We start from the raw sequence: 13,440 nt of genomic DNA on the forward strand, positions 1-13,440 counted from the left end.
AACTGCAAAGCCTAGTCTTGAACCTGCTGCTTAGAATGGATTAACATGGGGTTGTAACCAGCTGCAGGGCCTTGGAGGGCGGGCAGGGTTCGCTACCCTGGATGGTATGGCGTTAATTCCCTCCTCACACGTTTTTCATTAGTGTAACTACATATGAAGCACCAGGCAACATTGGTCAGGGACACAAGGCATCCCAGCCCAGCCTGATTCATGGCACCAGTCAGTGTCGATCAGTTTGAGCGCAACTCTACCATGCGCTTCAGAGAATGAGTAATGTCATGCCATACCAATCAATTAGCATGATGCTTCTTGTTCGAACGTCATCTGGAAGTTGACTGGATGGAAATGAGTAACATGAGCAGTAAACACTATCTTTTACTGCCAGTCTTAGAGAAATGGGTGACTGTAAATTTTAATTGCATCAATTTGGACATGGATTTGTGTTCATGACTCAATTCTTCACTAAATAATATATATATATATATATATATACAGTATATGCATTTGACATTTATGACCTTTGCATTGCAAATTTGAATTTTCGCCAAGCAAGATTTCTGCATTTCAAAAAAATCATAGTTTATTATTAACTATTTGCATCTATTTGGTATTATTTAAACAGTATTTTCAAAAAGCATTCAAATGGCTCAGGATCAGCATAAAGCTGTTCATTGTAAAAACAATTCACTCAGTTAAAAAGTATGAATTTGGTAAATGTGGCTAGATGTGGAACAAGCAATATCCACTTAGTCTTATAAGTAAAGAGATTTTATTATTTATTTATGATAAATAAATAAACATGGTTATTGTGAATTGAAATCATGTTATGTTTATTAGTACTATTACTAATAAACTTACTATTATAGAAATCATACCCGTTTCATTTATGTATGACTGACAAATATGCATCACATGAAGTCTATTAGTGTGTTTATGTTGAAACTGTAATCCAAGTGCAAAATGCAATTCAAGTACATAAATCTTAAATTTAGGCCTAAATATTTGTTTGGGTGAGATTTCAGACTTTTTAATGCATGCCATCTCCTTCCTCAGCTTAAGCTCTTAAAACCTTTGTATGCAACTGCCTCTTACATTACATGTGGCTGCGAAGAGGTAGACTTAACCGTATGTGTGTGTGTGTGTGTGTGTGTGTGTGTGTGTGTGTGCAGAAGAGATGGATTGCCCTCTGCCTGCCTCACCTCAGCTCACTTCCTGTGAGTCACTACCTGTCCCAGACCCAGAATCCTGCTGTCCTCTGGCTGATGTCATGGCAGTTTTCCACTCCAGCCTATGGAACATAAACATCTGGCCATAAGATCATAAAGCGGAGATGATTGCCAGCGCTCTGCTTCAGCCCACCCCATCAGTGAATGCATCCTAGCACACTATAGTCAAAATCTGATTTATTACCAATAGTAAAGCTTGTTTCGTGTGCAAAATTTCATGCTTTTACACTTTTCATGCTTTTTTGTTTCAAGTCACTCTTAAAAATAAAGGTTCCTTATTGCCATTTAATGATTCCAAAAAGAACCTTTAACATCTATGGAACCTTTACATTGCAAAAAAAGTTTATTTATAGAGGACAAAAGTTCTTCACGCTAGGAAAAAAGTATTCTTTCAAGAACTATTCACTGAAAGGTTCCCGAGGAACCTAAAATGTTCTTCTATGGAATCGCTGTGAAAACCCTCTTTTGGAACCTTTATTTTTAAGGCACTTCATTACTTTTCTTGGCATACCTTCCCAATAAAGATGGCATAATTCATTCCAACGCATGGCGTTCAGGCTCAATGTCTCCAAGTCGACACCTCTATGTTCGCAAGGAAGGCAGGAAATACCGGAGAGCGGTCGTCAGGCAAAGAGGAGGAAAGTATCAGCGGGTCAAAGGTCGGAGGTGAAAGCAAAAGGGCAATGGGCATATTTCAACATTCATTTCCCCCCTAATTTATCCTTTCGGTGCATCGCGTTTTTCGTGTCTCCTCTTTCATTCGGTTCCGCCCCATTTGTCCCCGCCAGCCTCCTGTTGACAGCAGCGCAGCACTAATAGTCTGCTGTGGGAAAGTTAGTGCGGGGCATTACGAACACCAGAATCTATTCAACAGAACGGTTGAAAGATCACATATCCATACAGATGTGTGAGAGAATGGGACGGGAATGTTTGGTTAGGGCCAAGCGTTGGCACTTTTTTTTTCTCTCAGTCCCTCTCTGGCTCCAAACACATTCTAAAAGTCTTCTTGAGCCACCTTGTGTTTGGGTGTTTTGAGATCAACATGTTTGTCAAAGGCATGCTTTAAACTTATCCCAGCTGTCAACTTATTTTTGCATAATATGTAATATATACATGGGCGTCAGAACCATTACACTTTTTAAGACCAATGATAATGGATCCACTCACTTTTACCTTCACTAATTCAGCGAATATATCTGTTCACTTTTCAGAGCACCGTCAGTCAAATCCATTCCCGTTTTAGCGACAGTCTTGACTTCCACGCTTCTGCTTCCTCAAATCCATTCCACTTGGCTCATACAGAGTCCACATAAATTAAACTCCATTCCGTATTTTCCGTACTCGCGCCTGCTGCGCTCCCGCTACACAGCAAGGTAAACAAAGCAATTTAGCATATCTGCTGCTCGGATGGGTCTGGCTGTGTGCTCACATACGGTCACTAAACAAGCTGCTATTTAAGTGAATGTTCCTCATTTGTTCGCCTGTTGCTTTTAAAGGCATCGTGTAGTCTTTGTTGCAGCATTGAATTACAGTTACACTGACACTGTTGTTATAACACTAACAGTTATCTGACGTTTTTGCTAAGCTAGCTACATTATATATATATATATATATATATATATATACAGGTACATCTAAAAAAATTTGAATATGAAAAAGGTCAATATTTTTTGTCACTCATTTCAGAAAGTGAAACCACTATATTATATAGATTAATTACACATAGAGTGAAATGTTTCAAGCCTTTATTTCTTGAAATTTTGATGATTATGGCTTACAGATAATGAAAACCCAAAATTCAGTGTCTCAGAAAATTAGAATATTACATAAGATCAATAAAAAAAGGATATTTTAAACAGAAATGTCAGGCTTCTGAAAAGTATGTTCATTTCTATGCACTCAATACTTGGTTGGGCCTCCTTTTGCATGAATTACTGCATCAATGCGGCGTGGCATGGAGGCAATCAGCCTGTGGCACTGCTCAGGTGTAATGGAAGCCCAGGTTGCTTTGATAGCGGCCTTCAGGTCATCTGCATTGTTGGGTCTGGTGTCTCTCATCTTCCTCTTGACAATACCCCATAGATTCTCTATGGGGTTCAGGTCAGGCGAGTTTGTTATATATATTAACAAAGAGATATATTAATCGAAGGATTAAATCATGATACAAACGGACAAAAATGTAATAATGAATTACATTACATAATTCCATGAACAAATATATATCAATTTTATTTTTTTATAGAGTTTTGAATCATTTGGTAAATGGTCTTAGATGAGATCTGGCTCATTTTGAACTTTTAAAAATTAAAAGTGGGGGGAACATCTTACCCCATCTTTCCCTACCTAACCTTTAAGGGCCTCTTCATAGATGTCATGAGATAAGAATTGACCAAACAAAACGAGCTGAAAACACCTCCTTTCAGTCTTTATTTCCAGGTAGGACACTTCTGTACCCTTTCTAGCCGAGCGTAACAGAACGTACCAGGACATCCCATAACTCTTTCAGTTAAACAGTTGTGCAACATTCTCCGAGACAGTTTTACTAACATTTCCCCAAATATTTAGATCAGAGTGAAAAGGCTGTGCATGGCACAGGAGAGCATTAATCATATAGCTCGACTGAAGCGCTCCATAAGAGTGCAGAGTATTTGCAGAGTTTGTAAACATTGGCGACCGTCTCAGCGAAAGCCAATGCCACCGGCGTTCGAACACAGCGTGTTTGTTGACTGTGATATAAAATAGTGCTGTGGGGTTTTGGGTTTCCAGAGAGGGAGCTGGGCTCAAGTATATTGAGTCCATGAGGGGAAGACGGTTTTAATCGTAGCATTACCCACATTTCTTCCTGTTTCTAATTTGGAGCTGCGGTGGTTTTTGTCCTCTGGCCAGCAGCCTCTCATCCACCGAGTGTCCATTTCCTCTGAAGTGAATAATAGCAGGTGTGTTGGCACGGCTTGAGAAGAACAAACTCCTTCTTTTTCTCTGTCAGCCCTGCATTTGTCTTCCTTTCAAAGTTAGAACATCCTGTAACAACACTGTCTAGTATAAAACTAAATAGGGAAACAAGCACGCAGATGCAAGATGTCATAAAAGCATCCCCATGTCGCATCTACACCCATCTCCTCCACTTCTTCCTTGCATGACTTCAGAGCTGGAGAGTTGAACCCACCCACTGTGATGCACCACGAAAAACAAGCGGGAATGTCATCTCCAGGGAAAAGGGGCAACCTGTGATTGGCAGAGAGGGGAAGAGAAAGTCGAAATCTGTTCGAGCTCATTAGGTCCAGTGAAAGCAAATGCATGACCTTGTTCAATCTCAGGAGATGTGCTGTCAGGACACTCGGATCGGCATTAACCTCAGCGACCCCGCCTGTAACTTCCGCAACTCCTCGTTTTCGGCCTAATGAAGGTTTGCTTTTAAGGGGAATCATCGCTTCCCTTGATCTACGCTCACAATTGGCGCAGATTAAACAAATCTGATCTGGTTGTTGGAGCATGTATTTATCCTGAGGGTCTAAACATAGATATGTTTACATGCACTAAATTTTGTCATTCGGTATGAATCCAATCCAATTTCACATTCTAAAGATTCTGTTATATATATGTAAATACATTTGAATATTCGTTTACAACAACAACAACATTTATTTATAAAGCACATTTAAACACAATGTAAATTGATCCAAAGTGCTGTACAGTGATCAAACAAATCTACTAATAAAAACAACAACTACACACATACAAAGGCTAAAGAGTAAAAATAAGATTTAAGTCTAGACTTAAAAATGTCCAAAGAAGTAGCAGATCTCACATGATAGGGGAGACCATTCCAAAGCTTGGGGCCAACCACAGAAAAAGCCCGATCACCATTTGATTTGTACAGACACCGTGTGTAACTACAGTTAGAAGCAAGTGACTCGAAGATCTAAGTGCCCTAGCAGGACAATATGGAACAAGAAGTTCAGAGATATAACTTGGTGCACAACCAGACAATGCCTTATAATCAAACAGAATAATTTTTAAATCAACCCTGAATTTAACGGGAAGCCAATGAAGGGATGATAAAACAGGAGAAATGTGATCCCTCTTTTTTGACCCAGTCAAAAGTCTTGCCGCAGCATTTTGAACAGCTTGCAATCGTGACACTGAAGATTGAGGAAGACCAGAATAAAGAGAGTTACAATAATCCAATCGAGATGTAACAAGTGCATGAATCACAACTTCCATATCCTTCCTTGAAAGAAGATGCTTCAACTTTGCAATAGATCTCAAATGGAAAAAACTTGCTCTAATAACAGCACTAATTTGTTTATCAAAAAATAGAGAGGAGTCAAAAATCACTCCAAGGTTTTTTATTTGTTTGCGTACATTAGTTGAAAGTGGACCTAACTGAGCTTCCAAAGCAGGAGACAAGTCAGCAGGACAATCTAATATTAAAACCTCAGTTTTATCCTCATTTAACTGCAGAAAATGATTAGACATCCATGTCTTAATATCATGTACACATTTCAATAATACGTCAAATGAAACAGCAGAATCAAGCCTTACTGGTAGATAAAACCGAGAATCATCCGTGTAACAATGATATGAAATACTGTATTTTTGAAAAATGTCGGCCAAGGGAAGCATATAAAGGGAAAACAGTAAAGGTCCCAAAATGGATCCCTGGGGCACTCCACACAAGACAGGTGCAGCGGAAGTGAAAAAATGTCCTAAATTTACAGAAAAAGTCCTAAAGCTGCTGAATTTGCTCCCGTGGCAGGCAACATTTTTGTAGATCTTTTGTATCGTTTGTATCTTTTGACATGGTAGTTATTCTGACACTATTATGAAATAGTGCACATACACTAACTGGCTCCGCGGCAGCCGTCTTTAATTTAGGACAACTATTCGCTGTCTCGCTGCCATAGTTTGACCAAACTCCCCATCACATTCATTCCCTTTAAATAGACTCCTAATTATGTGCTGCCTAATATTTTGCCAGCCGATGTGCCTTTGTATATTATAATGGAAAAACTAACAACCATCAGTATAATGACAGTTTTATTCTTTGCATAAAAACACTTCAATTAATTGAACACTAATTGAACACTGGGTGTATTACAACTTTAGAATTGTAATATTTATTTGGTTCTGCACTTTTTCTTGCCACAGAATTACAATCGTATCGACTGAAATGTGAAGAAGGTTTTTGCACAGTGGTGGCCACTAGCGGAGTGAACTGTGAACAGCGATAAGGTATAGCTAAGAGTGGTCCAGACTAACCTTACGAACGAATGACTTACGGAAGGTATACTTAACTAAGAACGTTTCGGGAAACACGTATTAACGTAAAGGTACAACTTAAGGTATAACTTACGAACGACGTAGCGTTAAGAAGGTTTCGGGAAACGCAGCCCTGTTCTCGAGATACGAGGCAAACCTCTTTAATGCAGTGTTTACATGTATTCCAAACAAAACTGAAAGCCACTGCGATAATGTCACCAAAGTCACATAGGCTCGTGCAGCTCCGCACAAGCCTACATGCCGATATATGCCATTTTTGTTTTGATGACATATCTAAAAAGAAAGCAGACATATATGTTTTTTTAGCAAATATTTAGTAAATATTCAGTCTCATCCACTCATCCATTTACATCATAAATATTTCAAAGCATTTTGACATTTCAATGGTGTGCTGCTCTGAACCCATAAAGCAGTGTTTATTTTTACCTGAACTCAAATCAGTTTTATAAAATTGTAGACATTTTTAATGACATATTTGCATAATAAAATGGAAGAGTTGTAGTTAATGGTCTTGTATTGGCCTAATTAACCATGCAACCAAATGAAACAAGCTATACAATTTAATACAATAATAGCATAATAGACACTTCATATTTAATGTTATTAGATGCATTTAGTAAATGCATTTAATAGATTACACTTTCAAAACATTTGCAATTGGTTTGCAAATCTGTTTTTATGCATGTTTTCATTGCATTTACACCATTCTGACCAGCAGGCACTGCGTGTTTCAAGAGCTTCAAAACAGTGAATCATTTTGCAAAGCAGTTAGTTCAGTTGACTCATTTCAAAAAGCCTGATTTCTCCCATCACTTCCAGTTCATAAGATATAAGACCTAAATTAACATATGCATGTTTGCATGATGTAAAACCTATGTAAACATACACATCATGGCACTGCGCATGTGAGCACAGTATTTTTGAATCGGATTCAGAAAATAGTCGGATTCAAGCATTACATTCTTAATTTTTCAGGTCACTTTCAATCCAGTCGGATCAACTGAGGTATTTACATGAAGGCTTTTGAGTCCGATTGAGTCATCAATCCAATCATTTGGGTGCATGTAAATGTAGCTATAGAGAAAGTCATGACTTCCAAGCTTCTTCCAAGTCTGTTCATTATTAATGGTCCGTATGATCCATGTTTTCCTATTTGCTCAGGGTTGAAGTAGGACATACACATTGCCTCGATGATGAATCGCAAAGGTTAATACGCCCAACCATGCAACAGAAACAACAACAAAACGGTTGTTTCCCATGAACCGTGACCTACCTCCACACTTGGACCAGAAGTGATTTAATCTCAGCGTGATTAGTGGGCTGCGTTATTCACAAATCTGATAAAGCGTTCATTTTGCATGTGAAAACCGCATCCAGTTGGGCTGTAAACATCAGCCAGAAATCTTTTCATCTTTGAGAGGTTCCAGGTTTTTCCTTAATGTGGTGGAGCTTATATCAATAGAGGATACAGTGTCCCACATTAATCTTCACGCTGTGAGTTTCACAGCTTTGAAATACAAGCCACAACCATGAAGGGAACATTGTTGTGAGCTGTGTTTCAGGTGCATCCTAAGTCGGGCAGCTTAAACGCATTTTCTAGACTTTTGATGAGTGTTTTTTATTTCACTTTGGCCTAATTCGCTTCCTCCACATGTGAATTCGCACAACTGTGCCGGAGCGTGTATTGCCTTGAGGTCTATTCAAATGACTCCCTGCTGTTAAATGACAAAAATAATTAAATAAATTTAAAAAATCATGCTTTGATAAATGTTGATAAATGATAATTATGACACGAAATGGCATAATTATAAAAAGTGAAAATTTGCACATACTAAGTCATAATTATGAGATAAAAAGTCAAAGATTTCAAAAAAGAATTATGAGACAAAAGGCTACAAAATTATAACATACTATGTCATAATAAGAATAAGTTGAAATTATGATATACTAAGTCACAATTCTGAAATAAAAACACAAGTATGCCATTAAAAGTCATAATGACATACTAAGTCACAAAGTAAGTAAAAATTATGGCATACTAAGTCATAATTCTGAGATGAAAAGTCAAAATTATGAGATAAAAAGACAACTATGACATACTAAGTTGGTTCTGAGATAAAATCAAAATTATTATAATTATGAGACAAAAAGTCCTAATTATGATATACCAAGTTAAATAATTTGAAATTATGACATACTGGCCTGGTTTCACAGACAGGACTTAGACTAAACCAGGATTAGGCCATAGATCAATTAGGACATTTAAGTAATATTTTATAAACGTGCCTTAGAAAAAAAACATTACTGGAGTGCATCTTGAGACAAAACTTGAGACACTGATATATTTTAAGATCAATCAGTGCAAGTTTCTTTCAGTTGACACAGCTCAGACTTACATTTTAGTCTGGGAAGTTTCTTTCACAGCTCAGACTTACATTTTAGTCTGGGACTAGGCTTGTCTGTGAAACTGGGGCACTAAATCCTAAAATTATGAGATAAAATGACAATTGTGACATAAAAAGTCATAATTATGACATATTAAGTCCTAAAATAAGTGAAATTATAGCATAAGTCATATGGGATACGGATAATATAGGAAAAGTCATAATTTTGAGATAAAAGTCAAAATTATGAGATCAAAATAATTTAATTATGACATACTAGGTTGAATAAGTTAAAATTATTACATACTGTCATAATTCTAAGATAAAAAGTAAAAATTATGAGATAAAAAACAAATTATGACAAAAAAATCAATTATGACAGAAGTCATAAATCGAAATTATGACATGCTCACAATTCTGAGATCAAGACAATTATGACATGCTAAGTCATAAAATAAGTCAAAATTATGGCATATTAAGTCATAATTCATAATTAAGTCAAAATTACTACAAAAAGTATCATGACACAATTTTAAGTCACATGACAAAATTTTGTCTTTTTATCTCATAATTTCCACTATTTATTTCATGACTATGATTTACCACAGCATTATTTTTTGTTTATTTCTTAGGAGACAAAGTTGTGACTTAAATGAGACAATTGACAATTCCATTTAAAAAAAAATGAAATCAAGTTGAAAAAGAAAACATCACCAACAATATGACCCAGGACACCCATTTTTCCTCAGTTTAGCCACTCAATGGAAACATACATTATGAGAACGAAGTCTCCAAATGAAATGCTGTCGAACTGCTTGACATCCAATTGACGTGAACTTTGCAGTCTGTTCAAATGTCTCCCTGCTGTTAGATGTTCGCTACACCCGATCGGACAGGCATTTCCCAACTCGGTGTCGGCTTTGATCTGGGATCAAATCGGAGCGAGTAGCTGTCCACCTAATTGTACCACATTATCTCATCATTGTTCTCTGCATCCTTCTGCAAGGAAAGCTTGCTGAAAGCTCATCATAGGGCCTCTATTAACCTCTGACCCCCGTTCCTTGTGTACAGACCCGGTTGCTCCTCACACCCAACCCTGGGCCCATTAACACGTCGATGCGGCCCAGAAAAAAATATTTTAACGGGCTGTAATTGCTGCTAAGTGACGGTAAACAAAGGTGGCCTTTGTGCGGGTTTGGATTTCCTTCGGATGGGACGCGAGACCCCCGACGGGCCCGTCTCCACGCCCACCTCGCGGTGGGACCCGTTTGAAAGTGTGAGATAATGAGGGGTGTTTTTTGTTGGAGGACGGCACCCAATTACATGCTCCAAATCGAGAGCGGTGAGTGCTGATTAGGCGATGCGTTCCCTTTCCCTCAGGCTCGTGGTGCGTAATGAGTTTACATTAGCTACAAAAGGTCAGGGACCATTAAAGGTCGTGGCATTTCCTTTAAGGCAGCGCACTGTGCAACAGGTGCTGCCATGAGGTCATTGTGACTTGGGCTGCCAGTGAGGAGAAAACAAGGGCCCAGCCCGTTTGCAAACTTCCAGAAACAAGGTTGTTTGTTATGACGGCATGTCGAGCCAAATTGATTTTGTGTTACCTTCCTCCAGAACACTTCTTGAGAAACTGGCAGGAACGGAGCAGATCTGTTCAAACAGAGCTAAATATATATGTGTATATAATCGCCTGTGTTGGTTTTGTTTTGCGGCTTGGGCTAAATTAAATTCTGAGGTAGAGCTCTGTTCCCTGAGGCTCCGAAGGTATGGGATACAGGATACATTCAGTTAAAAAACGTCCTTCTAGGCTTATTTTTGATTGAAAACTTTCTCATCTCACAGAATCCATCGTTACATGGTCCTGTTACATGTATAACATGTACTTGTGTGCTTTGTGTACTTTGTGCCAACTGAATTTTATAATCTGTGCAAATAGGTAAATGGTAAACTAAGAAAAAGTGCACAGGCTTAAGAAAAAGAAAAAATCACAAATGAGATTTCTTAAATATCTCAACTGTGGCTCCTACAGAAGATGCATTTCATGGAAATTAAATCATTTAAAATATTGTATGCTCTAGAGTTTCAGAAGAGATCTCAATAATGTTTCAAACTATGCTCAGATTTATCTTATTCTTAATATGAACTCAAGTGTTTCTAATTAAATATTACTAAGACCAAATGATCAGATCCAATGGTATCTGCATTTATTTTACAACTTATGTTAAGGAAGCCCATTTCTGCCAGATTAATAAGTTATGACAAATTTTTTTTGACAAAGTCAAAATTATGACATACCATGTCATAATTATTAGATAAAGTCCTAATTGTGACATAAAAAGTCAAAATTATGGTACTCATAATTATGAGATGAAATGTCAAAATCGACAAAAACTTTTTATCCCATAAATTTGATGTTTCTAATGTCATAGTTTCTCATTTTTATGTCATAAGATTGACTTTGTATGTCATAATTAAGTCATAGACAATATTATGACATAAGTCATAATTATGAGATGAAAAGTTAAAATGATGACAGTCATAATTATGACATACTTGGGTCAAAACTGACATTATGAAATTCCAGTCTCATCATTTTGACTTTTTCATGTCATAATTTCTATTATCTCATAAGTATGATTATTTTCCTCATGCGCGGAAATGGGCTTCCGTTAAAGGTCCCATGACATGCTGCGTTTTAGATGCTTTTATATAGGCCTAAGTGGTCCCTAGTACTGTATCTGAAGTCTCTTTCCCGAAATTCAGCCTTGGTGCAGAATTTCAGCCACTACGAGCCAGTCCCACAATGAGCTTTCCTTAGGACGTGCCATTTCTGTGTCTGTAGCTTTAAATGCTAATGAGGAGGAGAGAGGCGGGGCAACTGCCATGCTTCGCTCGTTTGCAAGCCATGAAGTCTCTCGAGGAAAAAAAAAAGATTGCGCCCGCCTCGCACGGTAGTAGCTCATTTTCTCATGGGCGGGCCAAATTCTCTGGGCGGGCAAAGCAGAGAAAGGGGAGGTAACCTTTCCCCGTATGACGACATAAAGGGAAGATTCCAGATTGGGCCATCTGAGCTTTCATTTTCTCAAAGGCGAAGCAGGATACCCAGGGCTCGGTTTACACCTATCGCCATTTCTAGCCACTGGGGGACCATAGGCAGGCTAGGGGAACTCATATTAATGTTAAAAAACCTCATAAAGTGACATTTTCATGCCATGGGACCTTTAACAAGTTACTCATTTGTTTCTATTTTTATTTATTAAGAGACACATCTGAGACAAAGTTGAGACTTAAATGAGACATAACTGAGAACTCCATTAAGTTTCCTAAACAATGAAAATCTCACCAATAATTTTCCCCTGGACAGCCCTTTCTCCTCAGTTTAGCCACACATTGGAAATGTACATTATGAGGACGGAGTCTCCCAATGAAATGCTGTCATGCATGTATTTTTAAGTCTGATGTCAGTTAGAGTCGAAGAGGCATGGGAGACTTTTAATACAAGTCTCTCAGTCTGTCATTATGAAACTGGAAACCACCTATCAGAGGCAGAGTGACTGATGTGGGGAACTCTGGTCCTGTCCGCTCGTTTCCTATTGCCAGTCATTTCCAAAACTACACACAGCTATAGCGATGGGTGGCCAGTGACGACGACATCACACTTTCTAGACCTATCAGAGATGGAAATGGTGTACATGGAGTGTGAAGCTTACATGAATTATGAGTAACCTCAGCAATCTTCCTCCACACAGTCTTTGATTAATCTGTGGTATGTGGCATATATTTCATTGATACATTTTTCATCATCCATTATGTTAACAATACAGAAGTGTGACATACTACTTCTAACGCCCACTAAGTGGCAGCCTGAATCAGTGACTCTAATCGCTATACATTTACATGTATGCATAGGCAGACGCTGTTATCCAAAGTGACATCAAGGTATACTTTCATCAGTGCATGCTTTCCTTGGGAACTGAACCCATTTCATTGGCACTGCTAGCACCATGCTTTACTGTTTGTGCAACAGAAATGCCTGAAAGTTATATTAAAAAAAGTTTTTTCACTTTTTAAATAATAGAATATGAAGGTTTTTGCACTTCTTCAATAATAAACAAAGTGAAGGCAGTGAGTTTGCAAGTTGGTGCATTAAAAAAAAACTGTGCAGTTGTGCAAACCAAAATGGCAACTTTCATTACGCAATTTATCTATATGTAATGCAGGCTTTATTCAAGCGGTGAAAAACTGCTTATACAAAAAGTATCTTCTAGCTTATGTTTTAGGAAGGTTTTGTTCAGGTTGCATCTAACGAAAAACTATGCAAGTGGCATTTAGTAGCGTGAAAGAATTGGGAGCAGCAGCAGAAGTCGTAGCTGGATGTCGGTGTGCGTGCATTCGCAGAAAACTATGGTTTTGAATTTTAGGATGCTGTATGTTGTCTGCCTGCCGCATTCAGTGTGCTATTCTCTTAACAGCCCAAATTCTCCTGAGTTTTGACTGAATGTGTAGTTACTGTATTTTGCCTTTGTGGGGCAGTATGCATGTACAAA

At 38.1% G+C, this 13,440-nt stretch overlaps 1 long non-coding RNA gene across 1 annotated transcript; it reads left to right on the top strand.

Moving 5' to 3' along the window:
* Positions 1–5,837: 5,837 nt before the first annotated feature.
* Positions 5,838–7,255, top strand: LOC107697124 (uncharacterized). The gene is made up of 3 exons (XR_001635159.1): positions 5,838–5,911; positions 6,441–6,446; positions 7,245–7,255. It is a non-coding gene; the product is annotated as an uncharacterized LOC107697124 (long non-coding RNA).
* The last annotated feature ends 6,185 nt before the right edge of the window (positions 7,256–13,440 follow it).

Source organism: Sinocyclocheilus anshuiensis, unplaced genomic scaffold, assembly GCF_001515605.1.
Source record: "Sinocyclocheilus anshuiensis isolate Anshui unplaced genomic scaffold, SAMN03320099.WGS_v1.1 scaffold38, whole genome shotgun sequence".
In the NCBI taxonomy this organism is placed as follows: domain Eukaryota; kingdom Metazoa; phylum Chordata; class Actinopteri; order Cypriniformes; family Cyprinidae; genus Sinocyclocheilus; species Sinocyclocheilus anshuiensis.